This window comes from Nomascus leucogenys, unplaced genomic scaffold (genome assembly GCF_006542625.1).
Source record: "Nomascus leucogenys isolate Asia unplaced genomic scaffold, Asia_NLE_v1 000898F_73071_qpd_obj, whole genome shotgun sequence".
Classification (NCBI taxonomy): Eukaryota; Metazoa; Chordata; class Mammalia; order Primates; family Hylobatidae; genus Nomascus; species Nomascus leucogenys.
In genome coordinates this window covers 36,581-53,924 of record NW_022096610.1, presented here as the reverse complement: position 1 = coordinate 53,924, position 17,344 = coordinate 36,581, and the positions used below count along the sequence as shown (strand labels likewise).

General features: G+C 42.9%; 1 non-coding gene across 1 annotated transcript; it reads right to left on the bottom strand.

Annotated features, from left to right (window-relative positions):
• Window positions 1–2,273: 2,273 nt before the first annotated feature.
• Window positions 2,274–2,380, bottom strand: LOC115834001. Its single transcript, XR_004029160.1, has one exon. It is a non-coding gene; the product is annotated as a U6 spliceosomal RNA (small nuclear RNA).
• Window positions 2,381–17,344: the final 14,964 nt, after the last annotated feature.

The following is a 17,344-nucleotide window of genomic DNA, read 5'->3' as shown; positions in this document are numbered from 1 at the left end:
GGCATGAACCACTGAGCCCAACCTAATTTTTTTTTTTTAATAGACACAGCATCTCACCATGTGGGCCAGGTTGATCTTGAACTCTTGCCTCAAGCAATCCTCCCACCTCTGCCCCGCAAAGTGCTAGGATTACAGGTGTGAGCCACCTCACCCAGGCTGCTTCTATTTTTTCAGGCTAAATAACATTCCATTGCACGTATATACCACATTTTGTTTATCTATTCATCCACAGATGGACATTTGGTTTGTTTCCATTTCTTTCTTGACTATTGTGAATAGTCAAGAACTTGACAACTCTATGAGGTTAGGAAAAAACTAAACCTGAGAGAATTAAAGTAATACCTAAGAGTACACACAGCTGGTCATCATCAGATCTAGAATTAGATTCCAGAAGCTGTGCCTCTTCCTCTCTGCTATGTCACCTCCTAGTTATCACACACAGGTGCTCTACTTTTCAATACTATCTACATGAGGGGCCGTCTCTCATATGATATTAGTAAACAGATAAATAGGTACAGTCGCCATGGAGGGCAATTTGGCAATGTTTGTCAAAATGATAAATGTACATGTGCAATAATAGTGCACTTGATACTAACTGTACATGTAAAAATGGTTAAGATAGTAAATTTTATGATGTGTTTTTTTACCACAATGAAAAACAAATCATTTTTTAAATGACATATAGACATACCCTTTGATTCAACATTGTAACTAGATATTTATCCTATTCATATATACATATGTGGAAAATGATGTGTCTTCAAGAATATTAATAGCAATCTTTTTTGTATTAACAAAAGGTTAGCCTCACATGTCCATCAGAAGGAGGCCAGTGAAATAAATTACGCTCCACTATACAATGGAATATTAGTCAGTCCTTTAAAAGGAAGATATTTATACTGACAGGGAAAATTGCCATGATACATTGGAAAGTGTAAAACACAAGCAACTGTGTAAAAAACAGGTGGGAGGTAGGGGGTAGAAGGAGAGGGAAAGAAAAAAATATATATTTGCTTGTATGTTGATAGGCTATCTCTGAAAAGAAACCCAAGAAATTCATAACATTAGGCTGGGCCCAGTGGCTCACACCTTTAATCCCAGCAAAAACTTTGGAAGGCTAAGGCAGGAGGATTGCTTGGGCCCAGGAATTTGGGGCTATGCGCTATGACCATGCCTGTGAATAGCCACTGCATTCCAGCCTGGGCAACACAGTGAAACCCTGTCTCTAAAAAACAAACAAAAAGTGGTTAGGGGCCTTATTTTAACCTTCCAAATGCTTGAAGTCATTTGTGACCACCACCCGCACCCCCCACCACCCCCACCCCTGGCTCCCAGCCTTCCCTTTTACCAGTGGAACAACCCCAACCTTTAACCTTCCCTCATATACCAATACAGCACCTGTTCAATCACTCTGTCTTCTCTGAGCTCTCCAAATCTTTCTTAAAATGTAGATTTACAATTGGTTCATGATATTTTAGTAAGGATTAGACATATCAAATACTGTGGAAGGATTATTGATTGACTATGTTTACACATGTCCTCCCATTAACACTTTCTCGTGTTAGCTTTTCCAAGAATACTTTATTTTGTTTTGTTTTCTGAGACAAGGTCTCACTCTGTCACCCAGGCTGGAGCGCAGTGGCATGATCTCAGCTCACTGCAGCCTCCGCCTCCTCAAGCTCAAGTGATCCTCCCACTTCAGCCTCCCAAGTATTTGGGACTACAGGCACATGCCACTACACCTGGCTAATTTTTTGTATTTTTATTAGAGAAGAGGTTTCGCCATGTTGCCCAGCTGTTCTTGAACTCCTGGGCTCAAGTCATCTACCTGCCTTGGCCCCACAAAGTGATAGGATTACAGGCATACACCACCATGCCTGGCCAGTATCTCTGTTCTGAACCATCTTTCTGGAAACAAAATCATGTGGCTGATGTCCATTAAGGTATGGCCCACATCCCAGAGTTAATATGGTTTGTTTGTTTTTAATTTTTTTGTTTTTTTTAGATGGAGTCTCCCTCTGTTGCCCAGGCTGGAGTGCAGTGGTGTGATCCTCCTGCTTCAGCCTCCTGAGTAGCTGGGATTACCGGCACCCACCACCACGCCTGGCTAATTTTTTTTTTTTTTTTTTGTATTTTTAGTAGAGATGGGGTTTCACCATGTTGGCCAGGCTAGTCTTGAACTCCTGGCCTCAAGTGATCTGCCCACCTCAGCCTTCCAAAGTGTTAGGATTATAGGCATGAGCCACTGCGCCCTGCCTGTTGTTTTTAATTGGAAAAATATGGAATGCTTCATGAATTTGCATGTCATCCTTGTGCAGGGGCCATGCTAATCTTCTTTGTATTGTTCCAATTTTAGTATATGTGCTGCCACAGCAAGCACCAGAGCTGATGTCTTTTAAGTCAAAAAGAGATCCATGGATTGTAAACCCATCCATCTGTGGCATGGGGAATGCTGCCAGGATACCCTCCTTTAACAGAACCCAAAGGCGAAGAGGTGAGAGAGGAACAGTGGCTCCATGTCACTGGGGAATGACACAGACCAATTTAGTCAATTCGGCAGAATATTCAGTCAATCCATATATCTGATACACTAATTATCTGCAATGCATACTAAACACCATGTCTAAGACCAGAGTTTTCACACTACGGTACTGCCTAACTAAAAAGGGGTTTTCTCCGCCAGCCTATTAATTTACTGAGAGTTCAAGACTTTAGTTAAAGATAAGGGATGGAGGCAACCCAACCCATCAGCAGCCAATCAAGAGACATTTTTCTGAGAACAAAGGTGAAAGAAGGTCAATGGAGGAGCCAGTACCCAATTCCAGATTCTAGAGGTCACAACCACTTTCAATCATTTCCTCCCAGAAGTCTTTGCTTTCTGACCCCTGGATGGCCTTGCTGTTTTACCAACAGATAGAAACCTAGGTGGATTGAATTAATTTTGCAGGCATCAATCCATCAATCACAGGCTTGTTAAATATTAATGCATCAGGCCAAAATGTCCTCAGGTTCTCCAAGAGGTATCCAGGTAACATAATTCAACTGCATTAGCAACCAGAGCTAACCTAAATACACACACACACACACACACACACACACAGAGCTACATTGCCAGAGGATTAATTGTGTTAGGGCAATAAGATTATTTTATCCTATTTTTCAAAATACGGCTTTTGAAATTTTTTAAGTGGGATTTTAGTAAATATAGGTCACCTCTAAGTATTGTGTGATTAATTTGTATCTTAAAACTCTATGAAGAAGAAACAACTATTCTATAAAGGAGATTTTTTTTTATTTCAGTGCATCAATGTAACATATAGCCATTAAGATATGAGTAGACTGGTGAGTGACCCAGAAAATATTCAGGATATATTGTAAAATGAAAAAACAATGGATACGATACAATGCCATTAAATACATAATATTTTCTTCTTTTTTTTTTCCCGAGATGAAATTTCGCTCTCGTCACCCAGGCTGGAGTGCAATGGCTCAATCTCAGCTCACTGCTACCTCCACCTCCCAGGTTCAAGTGATTCTCCTGCCTCAGCCTCCCCAGTAGCTGTGGTTACAGGCGCTTGCCACCATGCCCAGCTAATTTTTGTATGTTTAGTAGAGACAGAGTTTCACCAGGTTGGCCAGGCTAGTCTCCAATTCCTTTCCTCAGGTGATTTACCCACCTTAGCCTCCCAAAGTGCTGGGATTACAGGCGTGAGCCACCATGCCCGGTCCCATCTCTTCTATTTTAAAGAGAGGTACTTCAGCACTTTGGGAGGCCAAGGCGGGTGGATGGCTTGAGCTCAACAGTTTGAGACCAGCTTGGGCAACATGGTGAAAACCCTTCTCTACCAAAAAATACAAAAATATCTGGGTGTGATGGTGTGTGCCTGTAGTCCCAGCTACTTGGGGAGCTGAGGCAGGAGGATCGCTTGAGCCCAGGGGGTCAACACTGCAGTGAGACAAAATCTCACCACTGCACTCCAGCTTGGGTGACAAGAGTGAGACCCTGTGTCAAAAAATAAAAATAAAAAATTAGCTGGGCATGGTGGCACATGCCTATAGTCCCAGCTACTCGGGAGGCTGAAGCTGGGAGGACTGCTTAAACCCAGGAGGTTGCGGCTGCAGAGAGCCATGATCGTGCCACTGCATTTCAGCCCAGGTAACAGAACAAGATCCTATATCAAAAAAATAAATAAAAATAAAATGGAGTACTCTTGTTCAAGGTTAATTCTTCAGACCTAAGTCCCCTCCATATTCACTCACCCCCCTATCCACATCATGCCTTTCTCCTATCTTCCTGTCTGCATCTAAATAAGAATGCCAGATTTAGCAACCCTATATCAATTGCAATATTTGAGACACAAATATATGGAAATAATTATTTGTTTTTTTGTTTATTTATTGTGTTGTTTGTTTGAGACAGTCTCACTATTTTGCCCAGGCTGAAGTGCAGTAGCATGATCTCAGCTCACTGCAACCTCTACCTCCCAGGTTTGAGCAATACTTGTGCCTCAGCTTCCCAAGTAGCTGGGATTACAGGCATGCACCATCAAGCCCAACCAATTTTTGCATTTTTTATAGAGACAAGGTTTCACCATATTGGCCAGGCTGGTCTTAAACTCCTGGCCTCAAGTGATCCATCTGTCTCACCTCCCAAAGTTGCTGGGATTACAGGCATGAGCCACTGCACCCAGCCTAAAAAAAAATTTGTTATTTACCTGGAATTCAAATATAACCAAGTGTCTTGCATTTTAGGCAACCCTATATATGTAGATTCTCAGCTGTCTTTCATTCTAAGAAAATACCAAAATACACCATCATTCCCACCTCCAACTATTCATCACTCAGACACCCAGAAGGTATCTATCATGCCTGCCATACCATATCTCCTGTTGCCCTTAACAGCCCTGTTTGGGCCTGGCATGATCTGGCCTCCTTTTCTCCCCACCACCTTCACAGCTGATTGGAGGCTGGCCTAGGGGATTATTAGAACCTCCATCTCAGAACTCAGCGCCTATTCACTAGTCAGCCAAATTCCAGCTGCCCCTGAATTGCAGCAGTGTCAGTGCAATAGGAGACCCCTGGTCATAGGAGATTTGGCACCTATCACCCTTGGTTACCCTCCAGAAGTGTCAAATGCAGCCTCTGCCTAACAGTACCAGCGCTCCTCCCCATAGCCTTGATGCTCAGAGCCCCCTGGGAAAGGAACCTAGTCCCGGGCTCACTGCCATTGTCAGTGAGGTGGGGAATGTGTAATCTCTCAGGAAGAACTGGGGCATGGTAGATATTCCTGGAACACTGAGGTTCATCTCGATTATATATAACTGTACTATACTTGTTTTCCACATCTGTCTCTCCTAGACTATATACTCCTTGACAGCAAGAGCTATAATTTATGTCCACATGCTGAGAATGAGCACAATGCCTGGGTAGTTTTACCACGAATGAATGAATGAATGAACCAACAAACAAAACAGCCTACAATAAGGGATAACTAAGCAAACTGTGGTGCCTCAGCTCTGTAGGACACTACTTATCTATTTTTTGTAAGTATATGTGTTATCTTAATACATAGAAATTTTGGTCGAGCACTGTGGCTTATGCCTGTAATCCCAACACTTTGGGAGGCAGAGGTGGTGGATCACCTGAGGTCAGGAGTTTGAGACCAGCCTGGTCAACATGGTGAAATCCTGTCTTTACTAATAATAGAAAAATTAGCCGACCGGGCGTGGTGGCTCACGCCTGTAATCCCAGCACTTTGGGAGGCCGAGGCGGGCAGATCAGGAGGTCAAGAGATCGAGACCATCCTGCCCAAAACCCCGTTTCTACTAAAAATACAAAAATTAGCTGGGTGTGGTAGTGTGCCCTGTAGTCCCAGCTACTCGGGAGGCTGAGGCAGGAGAATCGCTTGAATCCAGGAGGCAGAGGTTGCAGTAAGCCAAGATCGCGCCACTGCACTCCAGACTGGTTATAGAGTGAGACTCTGTCTCAAAAAAAAAAAAAAAAAAAAAAAAAATTGGCCGGGTGTGGTGGCTCACGCCTGTAATCCCAGCACTTTGAGAGGCTGAGGCAGGCGAATCACGAGGTCAGGAGATTGAGACCATCCTGGCTAACACGATGAAACCCTGTCTCTACTAAAAATACAAAAAAAAAAAAAAATTAGCTGGGCATGGTGGCAGGCGCCTGTAGTCCCAGCTACTCAGGAGGCTAAGGCAGGAGAATGGCGTGAACCCGGGAGGCGGAGCTTGCAGTAAGCCGAGATTGTGCCACAGCACTCCAGCCTGGGTGACAGAGCGAAACTGTCTCAAAAAAAAAAAAATAAAAATTAGCCAGGTGTGGTGGTACATGCCTATAATCCCAGCTACTCGGGAGGCTAAGGCAGGAGAATCAATTAAACCTGGGAGGCGGAGGTTGCAGTGAGCCAAGATTGCGCCATTACACTCCAGCCTGGGCAACAAGAGTGAAACTCTGTCTCCAAAAAATAAATAAATAAATAACAAGTAAATAAAATAAAATCTATGGTCAGACCACAGTCAAGACTGGCAGAAAATTTGGAGTCATAAATAATTTAGAGACTAGTACTTAGCACAAGATTTATCTATAAATTGCTCAATTTCAAAATAAATATTTGTATGCAGCTAAGAATCCAGAGGGTCTTTAGCCTCTGAAGCACTGGAATAAGTAAACCTGCAGGCCTCAGAATTTGAGCTCCTTTTAAAATTGGCTCAGCACAGGTCATCAGGACCTCCTGAGACTATGTCACGGTGCATTCTTAACCTTTAAATCAAAAAAAAAAAAAAAAAATTTGGGCACGGTGGCTCACACCTGTAATCCCAGCACTTTGGGAGGCCAAGGTGGGTGGATCACCTGAGGTCAGGAGTTCGAGACCAGCCTGGCCAACATGGCAAAATCCTGTCTCTACTAAAAATACAAAAATTAGCCAGACTTGGTGGTGCACTTCTGTAGTCCCAGCTACTCGGGAGGCTGAGGCAGAGGAATGGCTTGAACCTGGGAGGTGACGGTTGTAGTGAGCTGAGATCATGCCATCGCACTCCAGCCTGGGTGGCAAAGTGAGACTCTGTCTCAGTAAATAAATAAATAAATAATAAAAATAAATTTGCTCAAGCTAAAAGATTTTCCTTTTCAGAGGGCACTGTTTACTTCACACTCTAATGTGACAGAAATCCTACCTATTCAACACAAATTGAGAGGAACATCTAGCCATGACATGGTTTCAGCAATAAAGACCAAAAGCATGTCCTTCATTCTCCCAGATAATCCCCGTTGTTTTTTTGCATTTCATGTTTGAATTCAGACCATATTTGAGTGCTAGCCTAGTTCACAGAACTGTAACTCCATAGATATAGGTTAATATCTTCCCAAACTTTTCATCGTGATCCTTCCCTAAAACCTTTGTTAGCTCCTGGTTGTCCAATCCAAATTCCTCAACCATCACATTCCCACAGAAGATAATTTCAACCTGCCCTTCCAATCTTTTATTAATCTCTTCTGCTTTAACTGCATTTGCCTCTGGTGTTTTACTCGTATAAATGCCTAATTCAAGCCCTCCTTCCCTTGCAAACTTCTCAGGTCCTCCCTATCAGAAGACTTTGGGAGCTGTCCTTCAAATTCCTCTGAATAGCTTTTACTCTGCACCTTTCTTTGGCCCTTACCATTTTTCTGGCTTGTATTGTTAATATCCTTTACATGCGTTCATCTGGCATTTGGCATTCGCAAGTAGAAAATGTCATCGCTGAAGGTGGAACGAACCAGCCAGCTCATCTTCACAAGATGGGTCAATGTACCATCAGGTAGGGTCAGAAATTCAATCTGGTACATTCCCATTACCTGAGTGGCATCTTAAAATTTCCAGAAATAACACCATGCTCAGATTTAAGGGACCGAATCATGTTAACCAAAACCTCCCAAGGATGATTTATAAACCAGAATATGCTCTTATTTTGCAGTGGGAGTGGCCATTTATATACGCTACTATCCTTGTAATGAAAACCAAATTACGGATAAAGACGTTTCTAGTGAGCAGAGACAAGAAGATAGAAAGGAATTGGCTCCATAACCATGTGCTCATGATCTATTGCTGCTATAACAAATTACTACAACCTTAGTGGCTAACAACAAACAAATTTACTTTTTTTTTCCTTCTTGTTTTCCTCAGACCTCTCAAGCCTGGGTAAATTTACTCTCTTACAGCCGTGTAGGTTAGAAGTCTGATTTTAGTCTCACTGGACTAAAATCAAGATGTTGGTAGGGCTGTGTTCCTTTCTGGAGGCTCTCAGTTTCTTTCCTTTCCCAGCTTCCCAGGCCCTCACACTCCGTAGCTCATGGCCTCTTCCCCTATCTTCAAAGCCAGCCTTGAATCCTTATTATACATCACATCTCACCAATCTCCACTTTTCCTTAATTTGCCTGCTTTTAAAAAACCCTTGTTATGGCCAGGCACGGTGGCTCACACCTGTAATCCCAGCATTTTGGGAGGCCGAGGAGGGTGGATTACTTGAGTTCAGGAGTTTGAGACCATCCTGGCCAACATGGTGAAATCCCGTCTCTACTAAAAATACAAAAATTAGCTGGGTGTGGTGGCAGGCACCTGTAGTCCCAGCTACTCGGGAGGCTGAGGCAGGAGAATCGCTTGAACCCAGGAAGAAGACGTTGCAGTGAGCCAAGATTGTGCCACTGCACTCCTGACTGGGTGACAGAGGGTGACTCTGTCTCAAAAAAGAAAAAAAAAAAATTAGATTTCCCACTATTTCCCACTCTACCTTGTTTCTCTGGAGTGTGTTTCCGCAGTTCCTTTATGCAGATGTAAGCAAAATTATCCTCATTTTTACACAGAACGTACCATCTTAAAAAGTTTTGAACTTTGCATTTTTTTTTCACTTAAAAATACATCCTTGGCCAGGTACAGTGGCTCCAGCTTGTAATCCCAGTACTTTGGGAAGCTGAGGCAGGGGGATTGCTTAAGCCTGGAAGTTCGAGATCAGCCCACACAACATGGCAAAACCCTGTCTCTACAAAAGCAAGAAAAATTATCCAGGCGTGGTGGTGCACACCTGTAGTCCCCTTTACTCAGGGGACTGAGGTGGGAGGATCACTTGAGCCCAAGAGGTGGAGGTTGCAGTAAGCTCTGATTGTGCCACTGCACTCCAGTCTGGGTGACAGAACAAGACCCTATCTCTAAAAAGAAAAAAAATGGCATTTTACATATAAGGTAACCATAAGTCCTGTTTTGTTTGGGACTTATAACACATAACAAACCCTGTTATGTGTTATGCCTGCTTTTTAAGTGTTTGGATGAGAAATTATATGATCACTCTTTTTTTTTTCTTTATTTTACTCTTAGTTCTGGGATACAAGTGCAGAATGTACAGGTTTGTTACATAGGTATACATGTGCCATTGTGGTTTGCTGCACCTATCAAGCCATCCTCTAGGTGTTAAGCCCTGCATGCATTAGGTATTTATCTTAATGCTCTCCCTCCCCTTGCCCCCTACCCCCTGACCTATGTGTGATATTCCCCTCTCTGTGACCATGCGTTCTCATTGTTCAACTCCCACTTGTGAGTGAGAACATGTGGTGTTTGGTTTTCTGTTCCTGTGTTAGTTTGCTGAGAAGGATGGTTTCCAATTTCATCCATGTCCCTTCAAAGGACATGAGCTCATTGTTTTTTATGGCTGTATAGTATTCTATGGTGTACATGTGCCATATTTTCTTTATCCAGCCTATCATTGATGGGCATTTGAGTTGGTTCCAAGCCTTTGCTATTGTTAATAGCGCTGCAATAAACATATGTGTGCATGCGTCTTTATAGTAGAACGATTCATAATCCTTTGGGTATATACCCAGTAATGCGATTGCTGGGTCAAATGGTATTTCTGGTTCTAGATCCTTGAGGAATCACAACATTGTCTCCCACAATGGTTGAACTAATTTACACTCCCATCAACAGTGTAAAAGCATTCCTATTTCTCCACAGCCTTGCCAGCATCTTTGTTTCCTGACTTTTTAATAATCACCATTCTAACTGGCATGAGATGGTATCTCATTGTGGTTTTGATTTGCATTTATCTAATGACCAGTGATGATGAGCTTTTTTTCACTTTTGTTGGCTGCATAAATGTCTTCTTTTGAGAAGTGTCTGTTCATATCCTTTGCCCACTTTTTGATAAGGTTGTTTGTTTCTTTCTTGTAAATTTGTTTAAGTTCCTTATAGAGTCTGGATATTGGACCTTTGTCAGATAGGTAGATTGCAAAAATTTTCTCCCATTCTTAGGTTGCCTGTTCACTCTGATGATAGTTTCTTTGTTGTGCAGAACCTCTTTAGTTTAATTAGATCCCCTTTGTCAATTTTGGCTTTTGTTGCAATTGCTTTTGATGTTTTAGTCATGAAGTCTTTGCCCATGCCTATGTCCTGAATGGGATTGCCTAGGTTTTCTTCTAGGGTTTTTATGGTTTTGGGTTTTACGTTTAAGTCTTTAATCCATCTTGAGTTAATTTTTGTATAAGGTGTAAGGAAGAGGTCCAGTTTCTGTTTTCTGCAAATGGCTAGCCAGTTTTCCCAGCACCATTTCTTAAATAGGGATTCCTTTCCCCCATTGCTTATTTTTGTTAGGTTTGTCAAAGATCAGATGGTTGCAGATGTGTGGTGTTATTTCTGAAGTCTCTGTTTTGCTCCATTGTTCTATATATCTGTTTTAGTATCAGTACCATGCCGTTTTGGTTACTGTAGCCTTGTAGTATAGTTCGAAGTCAGGTAGTGTGATGCCTCCAGCTTTGTTATTTTTGCTTAGAATTTTCTTGGCTATACAGGTTCTTTTTTGGTTCCATATGAAATTTAAAGTAGTTTTTTCTAACTCTACAAAGAAAGTCAATGGTAGCTTGATGGGAATAGCATTGAATCTATAAATTACTTTGGGCAGTATGGCCATTTTTTTTGTATCTTTAGTAGAGAAGGGGTTTCACCATCTTGGCAAGGCTGATCTCAAACTCATGACCTCATAATCCACGCACCTCGACCTCCTAAAGTGCTGGTATTACAGGCATGAGCCACCACGCCCAGCCTGAGAATTCTTTTCTTTAAGAATGTTGAATATTGGCCCCCACTCTCTTCTGGCTTGTAGGGTTTCTGCAGAGAGATCTGCTGTTAGTCTGATGGGCTTCCTTTTGTAGGTAACCTGACCTTTCTCTCTGGCTGCCCTTAACATTTTTTCCTTCATTTCAACCTTGGAGAATCTGACTATTATGTGTCTTGGGGTTGCTCTTCTTCAGGAGTATCTTAGTGGTGTTTCTGTATTTCCTGAATTTGAATGTTGCCCTGTCTTGCTAGGTTGGGGAAGTTCTCCTGGATAATATCCTGAAGTGTGTTTTTCAACTTAGTTCCATTCTCCCCGTCAGTTTCAGGTACGCCAGCCAATCGTAGGTTTGATTTTTCACATAGTCCCGTATTGCTTGGAGGCTTTGTTCGTTCCTTTTCATTCTTTTTTCTCTAATCTTGTCTTCACACCTTATTTCAGTGAGGTGATCTTCAATCTCTGATATGCTTTCTTCCACTTGATCAATTCGGCTATTGATATTTGTGTATGCTTTATGAAGTTCTCATGCTGTGTTTTTCAGCTCCATCAGGTCATTTATGTTCTTCTCTAAACTGGTTATTCTAGTTAGCAGTTCCTATAACCTTTTATCAAGGTTCTTAGCTTCCTTGCATTGGGTTAGAACATGCTCCTTTAGCTCAGAGGAGTTTGTTATTACCAACCTTCTGAAGCCTACTTCTGTCAATTTGTCAATCTCATTCTCGGCCCAGTTTTGTGCCCTTGTTAGAGAGGAGAGGAGTTGCGATCATTTGGAGAAGAGGCATTCTGGTTTTTGGAATTTTCAGTGTTTGGGGGCTGGTTTTTCCTCATCTTCGTGGATTTAGCTACCTTTGATTTTTGAGGCTGATGACCTTTGGATGGGGTTTTTGTGTGAGGGTCTTTTTTGTTGATGTTGGTGTTGTGCTTTCTGTTTGTTAGTTTTTCTTCTAACAGGCCCCTGTTCTGCAGGTCTGCTACAGTTTGCTGGAGGTCCACTCCAGACCCTGTTCACCTGGGTATCACCAGTGGAGGCTGCAGAACAGCAAAGATTTCTGACTGCTCCTTCCTCCAGAAGTAGTTTCGTCCTAGAGGGGCACTGGCCTGAGGCCAGACGGAGCTCTCCTGTATGAAATGTCTGTCGACCCCTGTTGGGAGGTGTCTCCCAGTCAGGAGGCACCGGGGTCAGGGACCCACTTGAGGAGGCAGTCTGCCCTTAGCAGAGCTGGAGCACTGTGCTTTTGTGTGTGTGTGTGTGACAGAGTCTGACTCTGTCGCCCAGGCTAGAGTGCAGTAGAACGATCTTGGCTCACTGCAACCTCCGCCTCCTGGGTTCAAGCGATTCTCCTACCTCAGCCTCCTGACTAGCTGGGATTACAGGCATGTGCCACCATGCCTGGCTAATTTTTGAATTTTTAGTAGAAACAGGGTTTTGCCATGTTGGCCAGGCTGGTCTCAAACTCCTGACTGCAGGTGATCCACCTGCCTCAGCCTCCCAAAGTGCTAGGATTACAGGTGTGCGCCACTGCACCCAGCCAATTATATGATCACTCTATATGGGGTTTGCAGCCCACTTTTTTTTTTTTTTCCACACAGGGTTACACTCTGTTTCCTGGACTGGAGTGCAATGGTGTGATATCTGTTGCCTCCCCCGTTTTTTTTTTTTTTTTTTTTTGAGATGTAGTCTTGCTGTGTCGCCCAGGCTGGAGTGCAGTAACGCAATCTCCACTCACTGCAAGCTCCGCCTCCTGGGTTCACGCAATTCTCCTGCCTCAGCCTCCAGAGTAGCTGGGACTACAGGCGCCCGCCACCATGCCCAACTAATTTTTTGTATTTTCAGTAGACATGGGGTTTCACCATGTTAGCCAGGATAGTCTCGATCTCCTGACCTCGTGATCTGCCCGCCTCAGCCTCCCAAAGTGCTGGGATTACAGGTGTGAGCCACCACGCCCAGCCCACTTTTTATTGATTACAAATTATAGGAAGTTTTAGAAGCTGTGTCCATAGTTGACTAGTTAATAAATATTTCTTGATTGAGCCACTATGGGTCTCAGGTTATAGTGAAATATATAATAATGTACAAATGGTCTCGAGCCTATTGTTAATCTTGAAAATTAACTGGAATGTGTTATTTATCCACCTCACAGAAGTGCTCAGAAATAAATAATAAATTATCAATTATATTTGAAGGTGCTACTTTGTTTTGGAAAACAAGTTGGCTACAACAATTTATTTTTTGTTCTTTTAGAGACAGGGTCTCACATTCACAGGCTGGTGTGCAGGGGCATGTGGAATGAGTATAACTCACTACAGTCTGGAACTCCTGAGCTCAAACCATTCTCCTGCCTCAACCTCTGGAGTAGCTGGTACTACAGCATACACCATCATGCTCAGCTAATTTTTCTTCTTCTTCTTCTTCTTTCTTCTTCTTCCTCTTCTTCTTCTTCTTCTTCTTCTTCTTCTTCTTCTTCTTCTTCTTCTTCTTCTTCTTCTTCTTCTTCTTCTTCTTCTCCTCCTCCTCCTCCTCCTTCTTCTCCTCCTTCTCCTCCTTCTCCTTCTTCTTCCTTCTTTCCTCTTCCTCTTCCTCTTCTCCTTTTTCTTCTTCCTCTTTTATTATCACCATTGTTAAGCACACTCAGCTAATTTAAAATATTTTTTTGGAAAGAGAGGGTCTCGCTACTATGCTCAGACTACTCTTGAATTCCTGGCCTCAAGCAATCCTCCTGCCTTTGTCTCCCAAGGTGCTGGAATTACAGGCGTGAGCCACTGCACAGGGCCAAGAAATTTATTTCACATACATATTTACACAGATATTCAAATGTGATTATTAGAAGCTATCCATTGTAACATTTAATAGCAAAAACTGGAAAAAAACAACATGAATGTTCATTAAGAGGGGACTGGTTAAATAAGGCACCCAATAAAATGCTATGCACCCATTAAAAAGAATGGGGCATCAAGAGGACAAGAAGATGAGCCGGGCGCTGTGGCTCACGCCTGTAATCCCGGCACTTTGGGAGGCCGAGGCAGGCAGATCACGAGGTCAGGAGATCGAGACCACACTGAAACCCCGTCTCTACTAAAAATACAAAGAATTAGCCAGGCGCAGTGGGGGGCCGCCTGTAGTCCCAGCTACTCTGGAGGCTGAGGCAGGAGAATGGCGTGAACCCGGGAGGCGGAGCTTGCAGTGAGCCGAGATCGCGCCACTGCACTCCAGCCTGGGCGACAGAGCGAGATTCCATCTCAGAAAAAAAAAAAAAAAAAAGGAGAGAAGAAGAAGAGGAGCCACAGACTGGGAGAGAATATTTGCAAAAGACATGTTTCATGGCTTTCCTTTTACCTCATTGCATTCCTGAGAGCAAGATGGGTCACCCGCAGCTGTACCAGAGCCACCTGCAAAAATTCGGCCAGGGTTCTCGCTTTCATGGCATCTGTTCAGACCTGCACAGTCTGATCCAGAAATATGGCCACAATATGTACCTCCAGTGTTTCCATCGGTATGTGAAGGATATAGGTTTCATTAAGTTGGACTAAGTGATCTTCCTTGAATGGATTATCCAAGGCATCCACCCAATAAAAAACCATGATTGTTCTTTGTACATAAAATAAACATTTAAAAACTACAACTACAAAAAAAAAAAAACACCTTTCATAAAGGACTGTTATCCAAGCTATACAAAGAACCCTGAAAACTCAACAATAAGAAAATGAACAACTGGATTTTAAAAGTGGGCAAAAAAACCTGAACAAACGTCTCACCTAGGAAGAAATACGGATGACAAGTAAGCATATTAAAAGATGTCCAGGCCAGGTGCGGTGGCTCACGCTTGTAATCCCAGCACTCTGGGAGGCAGGCGGATAACAAGGTCAGAAGTTCGTGACCAGCCTGACCAATATAGTGAAACCCGGTCTCTACTAAAAACACAAAAATTATCTGGGCATGGTGGCAGGCGCCTGTAATCCCAGCTACTCAGGAGGCTGAGGCAGGAGAATCGCGTGAACCCGGGAGGCAGAAGTTGCAGTGAACAGAGATCGTGCCACTGCCCTCCAGCCTGGGCGACAGAGTGAGACTCCGTCTCAAAAAAAATAAAATAAAATAAATAAATTAAAGATGTCCAACATCCTAAGTCATTAGGGTATTGCAAATGAAAACGAGATACCTCCACACACCTATTAGCATGGCCAAAATCCAGAACACTGACAGCACCAAATGCTAGCACGGAAGTGAAAAAATAAGAGCTCTCATTCACTGCTGGTGGGATGTAAAATGGCACAGCCTCTTTGGAAGACAGTTGGCAGTTTCTCACAAAATGAACATACTCTGTCCTGAGTTCCCAGGAGTAAAAATGAAAAAATAAATAAATAAATAATTCTAACCATATGATCCACCAATCACACTCCTTTATATTTATCCAAATTAATTGAGAACTTATGTCTATATGAAAACTTGTTTATATTTATAGCAGCTCTATTCATAATTGCCAAAACTCGGAAGTAATCAAGATGTCCTAAAGTAGATGAATGGATAAATAAACTGTGGTACATCAGACAATGGAATATTATTCAGCACTGAAAGGAAATGAGCTATTGAGCCACAAAAAGCCAGGGAGGACCTTTAAACTCATACTACCAAGTGAAAGAAGCAGGTGTGAAAAGCCTACATACTGTATAATTCCAGCTATATGACATTCTAGAGAATGCAAAACTATGGAGACAGTGAAAAGATTAGTGGTTGCCAAGGGCTAAGCGGAAGTAGGGTTGAATAGGCAGAGCACAGGGGATCATTAGGGCAGTGAACTACTCTGAATGATACTACAATGATGGACAAATGTGGGTTTTTTGTTTTTGGCTTTGGTTTTTTTTTGAGACAGAGTCTCGCTCTGTTGCCCAGGCTGGAGGACAGTGGTGCAATCTCAGCTCACTGCAACCTCAAGCTTCCAGGTTCAAGCAATTCTCCTGTCTCAGCCTCCCGAGTAGCTGAGACTTACAGAAGCACATCACCACACCCAGCTAATTTTTGTATTTTTAGTAGAGATGGGGTTTCACCATATTGGTCAGGCTAGTCTCGAACTCCTGACCTCGGGTGATCCACCCACCTTGACTTCCCAAAGTGCTGAGATTACAGGCATGAGCCACTGCACCTGGCCAAATGTGTTTATTATATGTATAGAATGCACAACACCAAGAGTGAACCCTAACGTAAAGTAGACTTTCGATGACAACGATGTGTCAATGTAGGTTCATCAATTGTAACAAATATACCACTATGCTGGGGGATATTGATACTGGAGAAGGTTGTGCATGTTTGGGGATAGAGGTTATAATATTAATAGGAACTCTGTACTTTTTGCTGTGAACCTAAAATTGCTCTAAAAAATAAAAGTTTATGGCCAGGTGTGGTGGCTCACGCCTGTAATCCCAACACTTTGGGAGGCTGAGGAGGGTGGATCCCTTGATGACAGAAGTTTGAGACAAACCTGGCCAACATGGCAAAACCCTTTCTCTACTAAAAACACAAAAATTAGCCAGGCATGGTGGCACATTCCTGCAACCCCAGTTACTTGGGAGGCTGAGGCAGGAGAATCACTTGAACCCAGGAGACGAAGGTTGCAGTCATCCAACATAGTGCCATTGCACTCCAGCCTGGGCAATAGAGACTCTGTCTCAAAAAAAAAAAAAAAAAAAGAAGGCCAGCCTGGCCAACATGGTGAAACTCCATCTCCACTAAAAAATACAAAAATTAGCCGGGCGTAGTGGCACATCCCTGTAATCCCAGCTACTCAGGAAGCTGAGGCAGGAGAATCGCTTGAATCCAGGAGGTGAAGGTTGCAGTCAACCAAGATTGTGCCACTGCACTCAAGCCTGGGCAACAGAGCAAGACTCCGTATCAAAAATAAATAAATAAATAAAAGTGTATTCTATTATTATTTTTTGAGACAGTGTCTTGCTCTGTCACCCAAGCTGGAGTGCAGTGGCACAATCAGGGCTCACTGCAGCCTCGACCCCCTGGGTTCAAGTGACCCTCCTGCCTCAGCCTTCCCAGTAGCTGGGACTACAGGTGTGCCACCATGCCCGGTTAGTTTTTAAATTTTTTTTTGTAGAAACGGGGTCTTCCTATGTTAACCAGGCTGGAAAATTAGAATTAAAATTAAAGTTAAAAATTTTATTTTTAAAAAGAGAGAGAGCACATTGCTAAGAGCCATCCCACCCAAGACATAATAAATGTTGGGTGAATAAAGGAAACTCAAAACCATGCTTTGTGA